At 44.1% G+C, this 20,808-nt stretch overlaps 1 long non-coding RNA gene across 1 annotated transcript in view; it reads left to right on the forward strand.

Moving 5' to 3' along the window:
• Window positions 1-386: 386 nt before the first annotated feature.
• The window catches only part of LOC130291074 (uncharacterized), a 247,441-nt gene continuing 227,019 nt past the window's right edge, over window positions 387-20,808 (forward strand). Inside the window, exon 1 of the long non-coding RNA XR_008847787.1 lies at window positions 387-486. This is a non-coding gene — a long non-coding RNA (uncharacterized LOC130291074). The remainder of the gene's footprint in view (window positions 487-20,808) is intronic.

Below are 20,808 nucleotides of genomic sequence, written 5' to 3' on the forward strand. Positions count from 1 at the left end.
ATTTTTACTGATAAAAATCTGTTTGTGGGTCCTGTCACTGCCATTTCTCGCTATATGGACAACATTTTTGTTGTCTGGTCAGGGACACAGCGCAATTTGAAAAGTTTGTTGAATACCTTAACAATAACGAAGACATGAATAAGAGATTTACCTCGGTTTTTGGGGGCGCAATATTGGAGTTTCTTGATGTGAGGGTGGAGGTGGCAGACCATGAATGGATCACAAGTGGTTTTAGAAAACCTACGGCAGTTAATTCTTTACTGCATTATGAGAGTTTCCACCCCCTCACATCAAGAGATCCTTGCCCTACAGCCTTGAATACTTGAAAAGATTGAATACTACCTTTGAATCTTTTGATCTGCAGGCAAAAGAACTCACAGATCGTCTGATCGACAGAGGGTACCCTGGTAAACTGGTGGAGGAAGCTTATCGTAAAACGAGAGACTGGGAAGGTACAAAGTCCAAAAAGAAAAAAAGAGAAGAAAGGTTTGTCTTCTCTTTTAATCACTCACTTTAATCATGTTGGATACCACCGTACAGTCTGCGATCAGACGGCACTGGCATTTAATTGAAAATGACGAAGATCTAAAGAGTATAGCATTAAATCAACAATTTGTACGTCAGGGTGAGAGAACACATTAAATCTATTGCCACAGGAATTGGTTGCCCACGTCTTATTGAACACATCAGGAAGGATCATAAAGGAGATGTAGGAGCATTAAAATTTGCGGGAGTAGAAGTGGTCTATTGTCCAAAAAAGGGTGGTGACCGTAATAAAGCGTTATTACAGCGTGAGGGAAAGTGGATCCTGAAGACCAATGCGATGGGTCCACTAGGTCTCAACGACAAATTGGATATGAGTGTCTTTTTGTAAAATTGTAACTGTTTTTATGGTTTTGTAATACAATATATTATATCACATTTATACTATCACTATTGTTTTTCAACGTCCACAATGTCCTTAGGTACAGGCTCTACCTCTCTGTATAGAGTTTATTTTGCCCGATCGTGTCCACCTGCCTGGCTGTAATGTCCAGTCCTTCCCTGTCTCGCTCTCGCAAGGTGCTAGAGGGCTCCTGGTCCTGGAGATGTTTTCGGGCCCGGTCCAGCTTCTCCGGGCACTTGCGTTGGTGAGCGGAGAAGTGACACACAGCGGTAGGATATTGTAACACGTAGGGGCAGGAGCCCCGCCTCTTGTGGCCGTTCCCGCATATGGCGGCCACTCCACAGGACAGGTATGCTTGTTCCTGTGGAGCGGCGGGGGCCCGGGTTGCCCGGGTGACGGCGGAGCTTCACATCTGTATGACTAAGTGTTGTCCTAGACTACGTCATCCCTATGCGCCTGATTTTCAGCACACGTCATAGCTCTCTACCTGTATATAACCTGGAACATGTGGACTTTGTTTGTAGAGCCGGAAGAAGCACATTTCTGTGTGAAACGTACGTCGTTCTATCATTGTAAGTTTGCACCTGCCTGCACACCCGCTATTCAATAAAGAAGCCAAGATTCACGTTGGTGAGCTGCCGCAGTTTTTCTTTCTCCGTTTTGCTGGGATTTTTTGTGTATTCTAATACTGCTGAGCACCATCAAAGGCTTAAAATGGTGGCTGTGCTACCCGAAGGAGTGAGGGATTGCCGCGTCCCTATGTACATACAGTAGTGCCAGTTATCACTTTCTCTCCTGTTTGTTATATATATATATATATATATATATATATATATATATATATATATATGTATATAGACAAAGAATAAGTCAGCCAGCACTTTAGTTGATACCAAACTATTATATGGACCTGGCCTACAGGTGCACGCTACTAGGCTAGATATACAGCAACAGAAGAATGCAGCAGCATGAAAATGCAGTTAAATCATGGAGAGCTATATATTGCTATATACATATATATGTATATATATATATATATGTATATATATATATATATATATATATATATATTGTCTTTGTGACAATTGTTTTTATCTATAAACCTTTACCCAGTCAAGCTTAGAAAGGCATTGTTTTATGGAGGTTTTACTACAATAAAAGTTTAGTTATTCACCTATCCAGAACAATGTGCCATTTTTACATTATTTTTCCAATCAGTGGATATTACAACGAGAAGCTCAACTTGATTTACTTACTTTTATTTAGGATGAGGTCTTTGCAGGAGACCAAAAGTGATTCTTTACAGGTTATATAATAGCTGACTATGGTTGCATTTCCCTGGGGATATCTCCAGTGGAACGGGGAAGAGCCTCTTTTAAAAAAAAATAAACAGTCACTGGAGTTGCTCTGGAATTTTTTTTTTTAAACTGTTAATATAAATTTCTAAAGCTTGCATTCAAATCAAAGAAATGTATTATATTATCCTCCCTTTTACATTAACATAATACATTATCACATAAAATTTTCAAATATCTGAATAAAGCAAATCTAATGTTTATTTTATATCAGTCCTGTGGTAACCTGTTGATTCAATTTAATGTTTCTTCTTCATCTGACATCTGATTTGCACACAGAAAAATTCTACTTGCAGAGACCTTGCTTGAAAATGATATTTTGTTGCTCATTGAGAACAATTTCATTGTGTTCCTTATCTGCTGTTTATAAGTTAGCTTGCCAAATATCTACCCGTCCTGAATGTATCAGAGTCTTTTTGACACCTGGAATTTTGAAAGGATCCTAAAAGCACTTCAGCAATGCTATTTTTCATTTGGTGGTATAACTTCGAGCCACGACTGATGAAATGATCACTCTGAAGAATGCAGATTAATGTTAATGCATTCTTGTAACACAAAAGTGCAATACAATGGTGATAACAGGAACACTAAGTTGTTATGAACTAGCTGCATAGTCTAGCTGAGGGTCAAAGAGACATTTATACGATAATTAATTACGCTAACAAGTGAAGGGACCACAGTGCTGGTTTAGTGATACATAACCTTTAAAGGGGTATCCAAGAAAATATATACAGTATATATATCAACTGGTTCCATAAAGTTAAACTGATTTGTAAATTACTTTTATTAAAAAATCTTAATCCTTTCAGTACTTATGAGCTGCTGAAGATGAGTTGTTCTTTTTTGTCTAAGTGCACTATGATGACAACTGTCTCGGGAACATCCCCAAAACAAACCTCTTCTACTCAGAAGCAGAAATGTCAGCAGAGAGCTCTGTTGCCAGACAGAAAAGAACATCTCAACTTCAGCAGCTGATAATTATTGGAAGGATGAAGATTTTTTTATAGAAGTAATTTACAAATCTTACAATACAATGAAAGAGAGTAGCGTGCACTCACTGCGGGTAAACAGCTGCAGGCCCGAGATCACCGCGGCATAGACAGAGACGATAAGGGGCGCTCAGTAGCCTCTGAGTGCCCCTTACCGTCTCCGTCTATGCCGCGGTGATCCCGGACCTCGGGCCTGCAGCTGTTTACCCGTGGTGAGTGCACGCTACTCTCTTTCATTGTATTGTTTGATACTTTATCTAGTGTGTGCACCCCGCAGGTGATGCGTTGTTACTTATCGGGTCCGGAGGCTGCCTGTGTATACCAGTGGTATCAAATATCTGCATGCTTAAGCTGCACAGTGTGCTCTCTCCCTCTCTAGTGGCTTAATTTACAAATCTGTTTAACTCTCTGGAGCCAGTTGATATATATATATATATATATATATATATATATAAAGAGTTTTTTCCTGGAATGCCCCTTTAATGTTTTTGGGGATTGGAATAAAACAAAAGAGGCCATGGGGGTAGGAGCAGGATGGTAGCAGTAGATGTTGAAAAGAGAAGAAAAGGAAATTGAAGAACTCTATTCAGAGAAGAAACCCTCTGTGAGACACTGATTGTAACTGCACAGTAATCTTATATGTGAAGAAGATCCAATGCACTGATGTAATTATCAATGGTTCCCCTAAAAGACCCAGAAATTAGCTACAATGTATAGACAGGTCCTCAGAGTGGTGGTGGACAAGCTGAATATTTGCATTAGGACCCATCTAGTGAAACATTGATGTTAGTAGATGTTAAGCATGATTCAGAAACACACTTTTATAAACTGCTGGACGAATATATTTAACATTAGAAGCAAGACAATGCAAAGTCAAATTTATGTTCTGCAACAATTTAGTAGTACCGTATATACTCGAGTATAAGCCGACCCGAGTATAAGCCGAGACCCCTAATTTCAACCCAAAATCCCAGGAAAAGTTATTGACTCGAGTATAAGCCTAGGGTGGGAAATACCTCATACCCCCCTGTCATCATCCAGACCCGTCATTAACATCCTCATCATCCCCTTGTCATCATCCCACACATCCCCCCTTCATCATCCCCTTGTCATCATCCCACACATCCCCTTATCATCCCACACATCCCCCCTTCATCATCCCCTTGTCATCATCCCACACATCCCCTTATCATCCCACACATCCCCCCTTCATCATCCCCTTGTCATCATCCCACACATCCCCCCTTCATCATCCCCTTGTCATCATCCCACACATCCCCTTATCCCACACATCCCCCTTCATCATCCCCTTGTCATCATCCCACACATCCCCTTATCCCACACATCCCCCCTTCATCATCCCCTTGTCATCATCCCACACATCCCCCCTTCATCATCATCCCACACATCCCCCCTTCATCATCCCCTTGTCATCATCCCACACATCCCCTTATCATCCCACACATCCCCCCTTCATCATCCCCTTGTCATCATCCCACACATCCCCTTATACCACACATCCCCCCTTCATCATCCCCTTGTCATCATCCCACACATCCCCTTATCCCACACATCCCCCCTTCATCATCCCCTTGTCATCATCCCACACATCCCCCCTTCATCATCATCCCACATATCCCCCCTTCATCATCCCCTTGTAATCATCCCACACCCCCCCCCCTTCATCATCCCCACCCCCCTTCATCATCCCCACACCCCCCCCCCCCTTCATCATCCTCTTCTCATCATTCGCCCTCAGTGGTCTTCAACCTGCGGACCTCCAGAGGTTTCAAAACTACAACTCCCAGCAAGCCCGGGCAGCCATCGGCTGTCCGGGCTTGCTGGGAGTTGTAGTTTTGAAACCTCCGGAGGTCCGCAGGTTGAAGACCACTGCGGCCTTCAACATGCGGACCTCCAGAGGTTTCAAAACTACAACTCCCAGCAAGCCCGGGCAGCCATCGGCTGTCCGGGCTTGCTGGGAGTTGTAGTTTTGAAACCTCCGGAGGTCCGCAGGTTGAAGACCACTGCGGCCTTCAACATCATCCAGCCCCCTCTCACCCCCTTTAGTTCTGAGTACTCACCTCCGCTCGGCGCTGGTCCGGTCCTGCAGGGCTGTCCGGTAAGGAGGTGGTCCGGTGAGGAGGTGGTCCGGGCTGCTATCTTCACCGGGGGCGCCTCTTCTCCGCGCTTCCGGCCCGGAATAGAGCCGTTGCCTTGACAACGACGCATCTGCGTCGTTGTCAAGGCAACGTGACTATTCTGAGGCCGGGCCCGAAGCGCTTAGAAGAGGCCTCCCCGGTGAAGATAGCAGCCCGGACCACCTCCTCACCGGACCACCTCCTTACCGGACAGCCCTGCAGGACCGGACCAGCGCCGAGCGGAGGTGAGTACTCAGAACTAAAGGGGGTGAGAGGGGGCTGGATGATGTTGAAGGCCGCAGTGGTCTTCAACCTGCGGACCTCCGGAGGTTTCAAAACTACAACTCCCAGCAAGCCCGGACAGCCGATGGCTGCCCTGGCTTGCTGGGAGTTGTAGTTTTGAAACCTCTGGAAGTCCGCAGGTTGAAGACCACTGCGGGTGGGGGAGTTCACTCGAGTATAAGCCGAGGGGGGTGTTTTCAGCACGAAAAATCGTGCTGAAAAACTCGGCTTATACTCGAGTATATACGGTATTCTTTACAGTAATATATTTAAGAAAGTTGTAGTTAACGTTGTGCTTTTTCACCAGATGTATCAGCATTATATCTATCTATCTACCTACGAGTGTCAGGTTCTATCAAAGTACAGAAAAAACTAATTTTCACCTGAAATAAAGAAATCACCTCTACATAAAGTTCATTGGTCTCCTCCTGTAAAATATCAACTAGTTCCTAATTATATCAGTTATAGGAAAGCTAGGTGCCAACCAGCTCCTAGGTAGGTCACCAATGTTTATTAATCTCCACAGCCTAAACAATCTTAGGGAGCACACGCTAAAATCTAAATAAAAAGTTTACTTTATTTAAGATCAATTACAAGAAAGATATGAAATACACGTAACCTCAGTAAACACAGTTAAGGAGATAACTCCCCCATCTAAATAAGCTGGATTCACACACCATGACCCTGATTTACTAAGAGTGGAGTGTAGTTTTCTTTGTGAGGTTTTTTCCCCAACGGGTATTTTCCCATGGTATTTACAAATTTTCCCTACAATATGTACTTTTCCCTATATTTTGCTTATTTTTTTGTTATTTTTTTTAACAACAGTTTTGATCTGTTTTCCAGAGCTCAAATCCACCTCATTTATGTAAACACATTAGTAAATATGTTGGGATTTTTCATTTGAATGGCCAAGCCCCTTCCTTTCTGTAGCCACGCCCTATTTTCAGTTTTTCTTTTCAGTAAAGTGGAGAGTTAGTAGGGTTTTTTTGGATTCTTTTTCAGAAATTCTGGTGCATGACACACACAAAAACCCTACAAAGTTGACTCTGAAAAGCCTTAGTAAATGAAGCTTCACATTTTGGTCAGTTTTTTTTATAGCCAAAATCAGGAGTGAAACTGAACCAGTGTAAAACTATTAGGCTGGGATCACACAATGTAAAATTTTCTGAAGGTATTGTATTTTCTGCATGGATTATGGATCTCTTTTATAGTACAAGAACACAATGGGCAATCTGTCTGAGCTCCAAAGATCCTGTGTGCAGATGGGAGAAAATGTACCCAGAAAGGAGACATTCCTCAGACACATGAAAGCCTGTCTGTTTGCAAAAAAAAGGCACCTAAATAGATTTCAGACTGTGAAAAACAATGGTTGAGAGTTAACAGATTTACCATATTTTCCACCTAAAATTGGTATACATTGTAGCTGCATATAAACAGCCACAGATGTGACAAATTTATTAAGAGGCCTGCATTTTTTATTAAATGTGTAGCAACTTGCTCCAATGGGCTTCAGCAAAAGACCAGTGTGTGAAATGGTGGTCTTTTGCAAATCTGCTCCTGTGGCCCTATGACTACAAATCTCTGGTTTTCCCCAGAGCAACAGATCACAGTTCATCTTACATTTTAGCAGAGCTTGTTAACATTTAAAAGCGAAGCTTTGACTGGATGCTATAGCCAAAACCACACAGCTTTTAGGTTTTAGGCTTAGATCACTTCTGCATTGGATGCATCGCTTGAGGCCACGTAACAGATTACATTCAGGGCCAGCAAATGAAGTCAAACGGTCCAGTGCATGACAGACACTCTTGACTTTAATGGGATCCGTCGGTTTCTGTATGGTGTCCGTCATTTTACTGGAATATAACTTGACAAAAATAAATAGCTTGCAGTGTTTATTTCTTTTTTGTCCATTTATTTGGCACAAATGACAAATCCAGAATAAAAACAACTGCTGACATCACAAAGCATCCAAGTAAATAACTGGTACCATTCTCACGAGATTTCCTGTATTTAAACTGAAATGTTTTACCAAATGAGTTTTCCAGAATATTCATCTCTCTCACACAAAGCTTTAAAACTGGCAGCCATGGAGAAGGCTTTGTTTCTGCTCACAGGATATACTCAAGGAGGTGTATAATTTCACTTTAAAGTCAGACTGGCTATGGGCTCCCTGAGGACTGAGCTGAAAAACTCTGCACTGGGGACTGCCTAAACCTTAGTAGGTGACAGACAATGGTATGAAAGGAGTAATGGCCATAACAGAAGCATTTGTCTAACCCTCTGTCTGTGGCGGAGGAGCATAGCAGCAGGTGATAATATAAATAAAAAAATCGTATAATTAAGGGGAAAATATTCAGAAATTCCTTTAAGTCCCAGGATGCTGTAGAAATGGTTTATTTCAACCAAATGAGGTGTAAAAATGCACAGTTTTTGGTTGGCTGCACTTGAGAAGGATGCTAAGAGCTCCTGGCCTCTTCAAAGATGGAGATCCATGGTAAAATAACAGATTCTAACACATTCCAGTGTATGACATCATTCCAACAGTCAGCCAGAAAATGCCTCTTTAACCTTAACAATTCAGATCCCAAAGGGAGCCACCTGCAGTGTGTCTTGTTAACCCTTCTCGTCTGTTTGCAATCATGAGCAAAAATGAATATTTTGTAGCATTGTTTTATTGTTTTGGATTATTTGCTACATGCTATAATATAGTTATCTTGATGTTTATATCATATGCGTGTATACCCAAAAAGTCACTTGGTTGATATAGAATAGAAGTACCCTGATTTAGTAGGGATGTCACTCAAATTGATAAACAGATTTGCCCAGTAGGTTTTTTCCCCCATACATAGGTTTCCCCTATAAGTTGGTCTGCCTTGTAGGTAGGCCCCCTATTTAAGTAAATACGCCTTGTAGGTAGGTATTGTTGTAGGTAGGTCAACCTGTAGGCAAAAATTCCTGTAAGCAGGTCTCCTTGTAGGATGTATCCCTCCTGTAGATAGGTTGGCCCAAGTGTAGATAGTCCCTTCAGTAGGTAGGCCCCCTGTAAGTAGTATCCCCCCTATAGATAGGCCCCCCTATAGGAAGTATCCCCTGGTAGGTAGTAACCCACCTCATAATACGGCCTGTGGCCACAAGAGTGATCGGTGGAGAATGGAGCCAATGGCTCTTAGTTTTCTCACATTTAATCATTAGGATGCCCTTACAGTTAAATGGGCTAAGCAAAGGCTTGTGTGTACCAGTGATCAATGCTCTTCAGTCATATTTAGAGATGAGCGAATCGAAGTTGACGAACCCAAATTCGTTACGAATTTCATGAAAAATTACATTTGCAACGAATGCGAATATCGCCGCGATTCTATTGCGCAAATCGCTTCATCAAACTCCATTTTACAGCGTTCAAGGCTATTGGAGAGCTAAGATGGCGGATCCACATGTGAGTACATGGGGCAGAGGATTATGGGAGGGCGGTAAACAGCGGCGGGAATGAAGGTAGGCGGGCTGACCCTGAATCACATGTGAGATGCAGCCTATCAGTGTTCACTGACCCCTGTGATGTCACAGTCCCTATATAATCGGCGGCCATCTTGCCTCTCTTCATTTAATCTATGCACTCAGATGGAGAGGACGGGACTGCGTGTGTGTGAATAGCTCATACCACAGCGTTACACTGCAACTGCTAGTCACATCAGCATTAGGGAAAGGTAGGAGTGCATAGTGCTGTGCTGTTACTCTGAGAAGGATCATTGATAGCTAAACCTCCTATTCACGTTATTGAGCATTGCAGCAGAGAGGGGCAGATAGCTGTCAGCTGCCTCATACAGATCTCCAAGCTGCCTGAACTTTCTGAAGCATCTTATCTCCTCATTTTTCAGCACAATTGAGTTTATTTTTATTTGCTCCACAAATCTTCTGCTGCTCAGAATTGTGTGACAGAGGGCAATTTAGGGTTTAATCCCTGGATTTTTTTTTGTGGTGCTGCACTGTTGGGTCCTGCTGCTGTTCAGAAATACGTGATTGTTCAGTGGACTGTAGTGCATTTGTACCATTTTGTACCTGTTCATCTGTCAAGGGGCTGGCTACATACTGTGCAAGTCTAAACAATACTATTCAGTCTTTTTTTTTATTTTTATAGTTTTTTCTGCGTATAGTTACGCATATAACTGCCCTCATCAGTGCATACCGCATAGGTACATCCAAGTATTGTACCATTTAGCACCTGTTCAGCTGTCAAGGTGCTCCACACCGTCAAAGTCCAAACCATAGTATCCACGGGCTGGCGTTTTTCAAAAATACAGAGTTTTTTCTGCTAATAGGCATATTACTGCCCTCATCAGTGCATAGCACATAGGTACATCCAAGTATTGTATCATTTAGCACCTGTTAAGCTGTCAAGGTGCTCCATACCGTCAAAGTCCAAACCATAGTATCCACGGGCTGGTGTTTTTCAAAAATACAGAGTTTTTTCTGCTAATAGTTAGGCATATTACTGCCCTCATCAGTGCATAGCGCATAGGTACATCCAAGTATTGTACCATTTAGCACCTGTTAATCTGTCAAGGGCCTACATACTGTTCAAGGACAGCAGTAAGTAATCACCTGATGCTGTTCTAGACAAATACTGTTTAAAGAGTAGTGTAGCGTATTGTAATACCCTCATAAACGCACTAAGTATGTCAGGCAGAGAAGTGCCAGGATGTGCACAGAGGAGTGGCAGAGGCCTAAATACTTCAGGCAGAGTTGGCAGCAGACTTGGGGCGAGTGGCAGCAGGAGTCGCAGCGAGAGGCCTGAGCTCCCTTTATCAGCCAGCTGTCGTGTCTCCACCAGCAACCCATCTGCTGTCGTGGATTGGTTAACACGCTCATCCACATCATCACAAGTGACATCTGACACCCCCAGTCAACAGTCGGTGGGTTCCTCAGACACAACCCTCAGTTGGCATGGCCTGGGAGCAGTCCCTGTCCTCCCATTGTCTTTGTCCTATGCTGTTCCCTCTCCTAAAGAAGTATCTTATGCTGTGGGTTCAGCTCCACTATTTACTGAGGATGATCTAATAGAGCACGGTCAGCAGCTACTGGACAGCCAAGAAAGGGAGGAGACATGCACTGCTTGCTCCGCTAGGCGGCGAAGTAGTGATGCGGAGAGTGACTTGGGAGGCGGTGTTGCAAGTGTTCAGGGTCCTGAAGCAGACACTGTTGGGGAACCTGAGGAGGACATCAGTGACGTTCACACAACTGTTGATGATGATGAAGCCGATCGCAATTGGGATCCGGGTGCTGAAGGGGCTTCATCATCATCAGGAGAAGAGAGTTGCAGGTTGCCCTTGGGGCAGAAAGGCGGTAGAACGGTTGGCAGTCAGTGTGGTGGCAGTAGTGGAAATTTGGGAGCAAAACGTGTCCAGGGGAGACCACCTGATTCGCGGCAGCCTACCTTTCCGGGACGTAGTGGAACAGGGGTTCCTGGAGACGGTGCCAGTAACAGTCCATTAGTGCGGACTGCGGGTGGGAAAATCAGCTACTCGGCGGTGTGGAAGTTTTTAATAAGGCATCCGGAGGAGGTTCACGTAGCCACATGCAAGATCTGTCGGCAGAAGGTGAAGCGTGGCCAAGGTACCAATGTCGGCACCACGGCCCTGCGTCAACACATGCTTCGCCACCATAAAGCGGCCTGGGAGAACCGTGGCTCCGATGTAGTGGTCCAGCCTGCTGCATCACCCAGTGGCCATCCGCTCCCTCCTTCATCTAGCCAAGGCTCCACCACCTCAGCCGAAGGGAGCTGTCTGTCAAACCCTCCTTCTGTCGCTCCTCCTTCTCCCGCTTTTAGTCAGCCATTCCGCCAACAATCCATCGGCGAAGCCATGTCCAAGAGACAACAGTATGCCCCCACTCACCCAACGGCGCAGAAGTTGAATGTGCTCCTTTCCAAGTTGCGGGTGTTGCAGTCCCTCACTTTTCAAGTGGTGGACTCTGCACCTTTCAGAGAATTGATGGCTTGTGCCGAGCCGAGGTGGAGAGTCCCAAGCCATCATTTCATTGCGAAGAAGGCAGTACCAGCCCTGTATAAGTTTGTACAAGAGAAGGTGGGCCAGTCCTTGAGCCTGTCGGTGTGTTCAAAAGTGCAAGGCAGCGCCGACGTGTGGAGCTGTAACTACGGGCAGGGACATTACTTGTCTTTTACGGCTCACTGGCTAAATGTGGTTCCTGCACAGCCACAACAGCAAATTGGACAGGATAAATTAGGAGACACCGACGTTTGTCAAGATGAATCAGGGATGGATCAGCCAGGATTTCCAGCCACCAATGCCAGATGGCTCGGAGTAGATTGACCATGCTCCTACAACAAAAATTTCTCAATTATCGTTGGTTATGAAACCCTCTGGGGCAGACCTGGGCATTGTATGGCCAACTTGCCATATACGGTCCTTTGATTGGCTCTGACCGGCCCGCGCTGACTGCTGGACAACTATGCTGCCTAATCTGGGGAACATCTATGCTGCCTAATTTGGGGGACAACTATGCTCCTAATCTGGGGGACATCTATGCTGCCTAATCTGGGGGACATCTATGCTGCCTAATCTGGGGGACATCTATGCTGCCTAATCTGGGGAACATCTATGCTGCCTAATCTGGGGGGACATCTATGCTGCCTAATCTGGGGGGACATCTATGCTGCCTAATCTGGGGGACAAATATGCTCCTGATCTGGGGGACATCTATGCTGCCTAATCTGGGGGACATCTATGCTGCCTAATCTGGGGGACAAGTATGCTCCAAATCTGGGGGACATCTATGCTGCCTAATCTGGGGGACAAGTATGCTCCTAATCTGGGGGACATCTATGCTGCCTACTCTGGGGGACATCTATGCTGCCTAATCTGGGGGACAAGTATGCTCCTAATCTGGGGGACATCTATGCTGCCTAATCTGGGGGACAAGTATGCTCCTAATCTGGGGGACATCTATGCTGCCTAATCTGGGGGACAAGTATGCTCCTAATCTGGGGGACATCTATGCTGCCTAATCTGGGGGACAACTATGCTCCTAATATGGGGGAAACTGATGCTTCTGGCCTTGGGCCTATAATTTTTTGAAGTTTAGCATTAGCTAAATACATGCTTGATGCAAATGTCAACATTGATCTTTAAATGTAAGGGGTTATGAAACCCTCTTGGGTACTGTGAATGACTGCTCTAGAATGATTTTGTGTCTTTCAGGAACTACTTGCCTCCCTGGTGCCTCAGGCCTTGGGCCTATAATTTTTGGAAGTTTAGCAGTAGCTAAATACATGCTTAATGCAAATGTCAACATTGATCTTTAAATGTAAGGGGTTATGAAACCCTCTTGGGTACTGCGAATGCCTGCTCCATGCTCATTCTGTGTCTTTCAGGAACTACTTGCCTCCCTGCCCTCAGGCCTTGGGCCTTCAATTTTTGGATGTTTAGAAGTAGCTAAATACATGCTTAAATGGGCACTGTCACCAACTTTATTTTTTGATATGTTGTAGTACTTATGTACTTTTCATTAAAAAGGTTTAATTTACATTTAAAAACCGGCCACTGAAAAAGGACTGATTTTGGAGTGGCAATCAGTCCTTTTTCAGTTAGGCTGCACTCACTCCCTGCCTGTCAATCAGACAGGCGGGAGCGAGCACATTGGCTCCCCGGCCACTGGCTGGGAGGCCACTCCTCCCGCACATCGCCGCCACCGCCTCGTTGCCGCCGCCGCTGTACCTGCACGCCCGCTGCCGGACTCTGCAGTAACTGCAAGTGTAATGAGGGAGCGGGGTATGTGGGGCGGGAGGGGGGGGGGGAGGAGGGATCGGGCTAGTGCCATAGCGGGGGGGGGGGGGGCTAGCGAAAAAAAAAATAGTATGATGGGAGCTACCCTTTAATGCAAATTTCAACATTCATCTTTAAATGTAAGGGGTTGGTTATGAAACCCTCTTGGGTACCGCGAATGCCTGCTCCATACTCATTCTGTGTCTTTCAGGAACTACTTGCCTCACTGATGCTTGGGGCCTTGTGCCTTTAATTTTTGGATGTTTAGCAGTAGCTAAATACATGCTTAATGCAAATTTCAACATTGATCTTTAGTGAAGGGGTTATGAAACCCTCTTGGGTAATGCGAATGCTTGCTCCTGACTCATCCTGTGTGTTTCAGGAACTTCTTGCCACACTGATGCTTGGTGCCTTGGGCCTTTAATTTTTGGATGTTTAGCAGTAGCTAAATACATGCTTAATGCAAATTTCAACATTGATCTTTAGTGAAGGGGTTATGAAACCCTCTTGGGTACTGCGAATGACTGCTCCTGACTCATTCTGTGTCTTTCCGGAACTACTTGCATCCCTGATGCCTCGGGCCTCCGGCCTTACATTTTTGGATGTTTAGCAGTAGCTAGATATATGGTTAATGCAAATTTCAACACTGATCTTTAAATTCTCAGCGTTCTGTCAGGGCCGTGGCCTACCCCGCCGGGGCCGATCCGAGGAACTCACTAAACCATCCAATCGGTAGTAGAGACAGACGGTGTGTACAAAGTTCAGGGACTTAATGAACCTGAGCTTATGACCCGCACTTAGTTGGAATTCTTCTTTCATGGCAAATAATTGCAATCCCCAATCCCTATCATGAACATGGTTCAGCAGGTTACCCGCACCTGTCGCTTGAAGGATACACACAGGCTGGTCCGTTCAGTGTAGCGCGCGTGCAGCCCCGGACATCTGAGGGAATAACACACCTGTTATTGCTAGATCTCATGATTGATGGTGCAATGTAAGGGGTTATGAAAGCCTCTTGGGTACTGCTGATGCCTACTCCTGACTGCTCCTGTGTCTTTCAGGAACTACTTACCTTCATGATGCTTCTGGGCTTGGCCCTTCAATTTTAGAATTTTTGAAATAGATACATACATGCTTAATTAAAATTTCAACATTTATGGTGCAATGTATTGGGTTATTAAACCCTCTTGGGTACTGTTTTTTCAAAAGTTTCTGATACTATTTTTGGTAATAAAGTTGAATTTTCCAAAGTACTAACCATTACACCATGGAACGCTTGTTGTGTATGATTTTTTTAATTTACATTTTCAAAAAGAATACGGAGAGGGATGAACTCTGCTTCTTTATTTCAGAAAAAAATACTTTAGAGAAGAATGTCTTTTGGTGGTCCACCGTCCTGCATTATAGAGTCTTCTGGACTCTTGGATATGCGCTTGTTCTTAAACAAAGGTACAAAAACAAAAAATGGCCGGTCAGTGCACTGGAGACGTTGCGCCTACATCTCACGGCCACATGAGCCCTGTGGGTGCTTGTGACATTACGTCCTTTGTACCCACACGGCGGGGTCCGGGACACAAATTTTAATCTAAATAAAAATGTAAAAAAATAGACATTTCAATGGTCTCCTCATGCTTCAGCCCACTCCAGGCTGCATCATTCAGTTAATATATAGGTAGCACCCGCTGTCTTAAATTTTCGTCAAAAATTTTCGTCAAAAATGTTTGTATTTTTTCGTAGGGATTGTGAAGCTTTGGTGCATACTCATGCATCAGCCAACTCCAGGCTGTGTCATTGAGGCAATATATAGGTAGCACACGCTGTCCTAAATTTTCGTAAAAAATTTTCGTAAAAAATGTTTGTCTTTTTTCTTAGGGATTGTAAAGCTTTTGTGCGTACTCGTGCATCAGCCAACTCCAGGCTGTGTCATTGAGGCAATATATAGGTAGCACCCACTGTCCTAAATTTTTGTCAAAAAATTCCATCAAAAATGTTTGTCTTTTTTCGTAGGGATTGTGAAGCTTTGGTGCGTACTCATGCATCAGCCAACTCCAGGCTGTGTCATTCAGGCAATATATGGTTTACTGATGCCGCTGCTGGGCCTGGGTCTGGGAATTTCAAATTTTCTCATAGATAGCCAAAATCTTTTTCAAAAATTTCTAAAAATGTTGTGTTTTTTGGGGGGGGTTGTGAAGCCCTGCTGTGTACTCGTGAATCAGCCAACTCCACACTGTGTCATTCAGGCAATATATGGGTTACTGATGCCGCTGTTGGGCCTGGGTCTGGGAATTTCGAATTTTCTCATAGGTAGCACCCGCTATCCAAAACCTTCGGTTTAAATTTCTTAATTCATCTTTTAAACTTAGGGATTGTGAAGGCCTAGTGCAGGGGTCCTCAAACTACGGCCCGCGGAGCGCATTTACCCGGCCCGCCGGGTGTTTTTGCCTTAGGACATCCCTGTGTTCCGAAACATGCTTTCGGAACACAAGGATGCCTCTGTGAAGTCCCTGCGGCACGCGTTTACTTTAAAAATGCGGGGACCGCCGGGAGCAGGCGCACGCAGCGACGTCACTGACGTCGCATGCGTGCGCCCATGGCAACCGAGCGCGGAGCAGCGGAGAAGAAGCAAGGACGCGCGCACTGGTAGTAGGTAAGTGTTCTGACCACCGATCCTCCTGTCCTGCTATGGCCGGACCCGAGCGGTGATCGGAACACTGAAATGGGGCAGTACACAGGCATACAGCCTCCAGCCATACTTTATGGCTGGAGGCTGTATGCCTGTGGGGGAACATACTGCCAACGTAATTTGGGGGACTATACTGCCAGCCTAATGTGGGGGAACTATACTGCACCTAATGTGGGGGAACTATACTGCACCTAATGTGGGGGAACTGTACTGCACCTAATGTGGGGGACTATACTGCACCTAATGTGTGGGAACTATACTGCACCTAATGTGGGGGAACTATACTGCACCTAATGTGGGGAGCTATACTGCACCTAATGTGGGGCAACATACTGCACCTAATGTGGGGAAACATACTGCCAGCCTAGTGTGGGGGACTATACTGCGCCTAATGTGGGGGACTATACTGCACCTAATGTGGGGGGACTATACTGCACCTAATGTGGGGGAAACATACTGCCAGCCTAGTGTGGGGGACTATACTGCACCTAATTTGGGGGAACCATACTGCACCTAATGTGGGGAAACATACTGCCAGCCTAGTGTGGGGGACTATACTGCACCTAATGTGGGGAACTATACTGCACCTAATGTGGGGGAACATACTGCACCTAATGTGGGGAAACATACTGCCAGCCTAGTGTGGGGGACTATACTGCACCTAATGTGGGGGAACATACTGCACCTAATGTGGGGGAACTATACTGCCAACTTAATGTGGGGGAACTATACTGCACCTAATGTGGGGGAACATACTGCACCTAATGTGGGGGAACATACTGCACCTAATGTGGGGAACTTTACTGCACCTAATGTGGGGGAACATACTGCACCTAATGTGGGGGAACATACTGCCAGCCTAGTGTGGGGGACTATACTGCACCTAATGTGGGGGAACTATACTGCACCTAATGTGGGGGAACTATACTGCACCTAATGTGGGTGAACATACTGCACCTAATGTGGGGGAACATACTGCCAGCCTAGTGTGGGGGACTATACTGCACCTAATGTGGGGGAACATACTGCACCTAATCTGGGGAAACATACTGCCAGCCTAGTGTGGGGGACTATACTGCACCTAATGTGGGGGAACATACTGCACCTAATGTGTGGGAACTATACTGCCAATGTAATTTGGGGGACTATACTGCACCTAATGTGGGGGAACATACTGCACCTAATGTGTGGGAACTATACTGCCAATGTAATTTGGGGGACTATACTGCACCTAATGTGGGGGAACATACTGCACCTAATGTGGGGGAACATACTGCCAACGTAATGTGGGGGACTATATTGCACCTAATGTGGGGGAACTATACTGCACCTAATGTGGGGCACTATATTGCACCTATTGTGGGGGAACTATACTGCCAGCCTAATGTGGGGGACTATATTGCACCTAATGTGGGGGAACTATACTACCAGCCTAATGTGGGGGAACTATACTGCCAGCCTTGAAAGAAGAGATCGCAGACGGCACTCACGGAAACAGCAAGAAGTTTTATTCGGGATCGCTGGTCCACGCAACAACAACGACAGGTAAGTCGACCGGTTTCGCGCTACACAGAGCGCTTACACGTGACCTCTGACATCAATTAACCCTTCCCCCTTAAATACATACACCAGGTAATACAAAAATAGAAAACTAGACGTTACAGGGTTAAAAGCACAAATATGGTGTGTGGTATAGAGAGACTAGCTACGAGTTTTTAAAGAGTTGTCTCAATTCCAAGATGATAATGAATTTACGGATGAATGGGCATTACTACATCAAGAACACAGTTTAAAACTCACTAAATTGATGTTGAAACGGACAGAAAAAGAATATGCCCATATTACTGCACAACTGCTTAAAGCTAAATTAGAGTTGAAAACCCGTGTGAACAAAGAGCAATATGAAGCATTCGAAAAGAAGGTGGAAAAAAAGATATTACCGATCCAGGCTGATATTAAGGAACGTAAAAAGAATAAATATCTGAGAGACAAACAAGACTATGACGGAGGTCATGTCTTCGATTGGAATCTTAATAAGATGAGAAGAAAAAGACGACTGCGGAGACCACCTCAGGATTACTGGACTACAGATTCAGGGTCCGACTCTAGTGGGACTGGTGATACCACCCTACCTAAAGACCCCTCTAGCCTTGTGGTTTTGGGGGACCAACAACTGCATCTACCCGCAAGAGGAGGATACGGCGGGGCAGGTGCAAAAAGATTTTCAAAAAGAGGTGGGATGAAGAGAAAGCAAGTCACCTGGCAACAATAGGTGATCTTGCCTCTCCAGATCCTACAGGTCAGTCCAACATTATTAATTTGACACAGCATGTTCTTTCTGAAGATTGTCTATCTTTGCTAAGGAAGGGGTTAAACTACTGTATTAATAACGAATTCAATTTTACGGATTTCACTATAGATTTGTATAAATCTATTAGGAAAATTAACTTACATAGGTTTTTCCTTAGTGGTTATACCCCTGGTAAAGAGTCTAAACAGTTAGAAGGGGAAGTTCCAACATCTATTAGCCCGTTGGGCTTTATGGTTAACCCATCCTGGTCAGAACAAGATAGAGATGTTGTATCGTTACTAATGGAAATTGCAGATGATGAAACTATTCACGATCCAGATAAAGTTACAACTTACAGACCTTTTACAGGAGGTGTTCCATCCACATTTAATCCGCCCTTGCCCGCAGGCTCCAATATCCAGAATTTTATGGAAAGCGTCATTCAAGACGTTAAAGCACTAATTTACCCTAAATCTACCCCGAATCTTACGGTGGGAGAAAGGAGTGCTTTAAAATGGCTATCTGAAAACACAGAAATTGTAGTGAAGCCTGCGGATAAGGGAGGTAATGTTGTAATTTTGACCAAAGATTATTACCTACAAGAGGCAAATCGTCAGTTAAGTGATCTAAATACTTATACAGCATTATTAAAAGACCCCACCACACATTACCAGGAGAGTGCTAGATCACTACTTAGGAGGGGAGTGGAAAATAATATTTTTTCGGAGAGATTTGCTAACAAACTTTTTATTACTCACCCAAAAAAGCCATACTGGTACTGGACACCCAAAATTCACAAAAATGCACAATTACCGCCAGGTCGGCCTATTGTTGCGGGCAGAGGCTCAGTTACTGAGCCCCTGTCCCAATACCTAGATTGGGTCTTGCGCCCATTATTACTTACTATACCAGCTTATTTAAAAGACACTCAACACTTACTGCAAATTTTGGAAAATTTTGGGTGGCAGGAGCATTTTATTTTGGCTAGTATCGACGTGGAGAGCCTCTACACCCGCATCCCTCAGGGTGCGGGTGTGGAGGCTGTCCGACGTCGACTAGACCAAACGGAAAATCATAGCCCTGTTTACATTAATTACATTTGTGAGATGTTACAGTTTGTATTATCCCATAATGCTTTCCAGTTCAATAATCGCTGGTTTAACCAGCGATCTGGGACTGCGATGGGGACCCCCGTGGCACCTACTTTTGCAAATATTTTTTTGGGGGTCCTAGAGGAAGATAAGGTCTTCTCTTCTAATAATCCTTTCCTTGAATATCTGGCCCTCTATGTTAGATATGTCGACGACGTGCTGGTTATTTGGTCGGGTAGTACGGCCCAGTTTCACCAGTTCGTCGCCTACATGAATGACAATAATTACAATATGCACTTTACTAGTGTGGTGGGCATTAATAATATAGAATTTCTTGACACTAAACTTGTTGCTAAAAATGATTACTTGGAGATTGAGGGATTTAGAAAAATTACAGCTACTAATTCCTTACTTAGATATGACAGCTTTCATTCTCAACATGTCAAAAAATCCCTTCCTTTCGGACAATTTGTCCGATTGAAACGGATAAATACCACTACGGAAACATTTGAAATACAGGCGAAACAATTATGGGACAGACTCAAAGAGAGGGGCTACCCTACATCTATCCTGAGTGAGGCACTATTTAAGGTCAGGAAAATACCTCGCAGTCAATTGTTGCATAAAAAACATAAAAAACATGATAATGACCGTGCTAAATTAAATATAGAAAATCAAACAAAAAATTTTACGTTTTCCTTCATGTACAGCCCTATGGAACATAAAATTAGGTCAGCGATACATAAAAATTGGCATATTCTCCAGCAGGATGATATCTTAAGTAAAACACAGTTGAATAAACCATTAATTTCTTTTCGCAGAACTAAGAACATTAGAGATCATATTGTACGAGGTAGATTACAAGATGATACGTCCAAAAATTGGATAGAAAAATCAAAACCACAAGGATGTTTTAAATGTGGACAGTGCAATTTATGTTCTCACATGATACAAACGAAAAGCATACATTTAGGGTCACAGAATATTGATATCCATGATTTTGTGACATGTAAATCTACCTATATCGTTTATGCATTAGTTTGTACATGCGGTTTTTACTATATTGGGAAGACCATAAGACCCTTGCATAAAAGAATTAGGGAACACTTTCGTTCACTCACTACTGGAAAAGGCTGCCCAAAAGTAATAGAACATATGAAATATAAACACAATAACAAAATTGAAGATTTAAAATTCCTAGGATTAAAAACAGTTGCACCCTTAAAATTTGGTGGAGATAGACACAAATTATTGTTACAAAAAGAATCTGAAATGATTATACTTACAGACGCCATAGGACCACTAGGATTAAACCT

The sequence above is a fragment of the Hyla sarda genome, chromosome 9 (assembly GCF_029499605.1).
Source record: "Hyla sarda isolate aHylSar1 chromosome 9, aHylSar1.hap1, whole genome shotgun sequence".
NCBI classification, from domain to species: Eukaryota; Metazoa; Chordata; class Amphibia; order Anura; family Hylidae; genus Hyla; species Hyla sarda.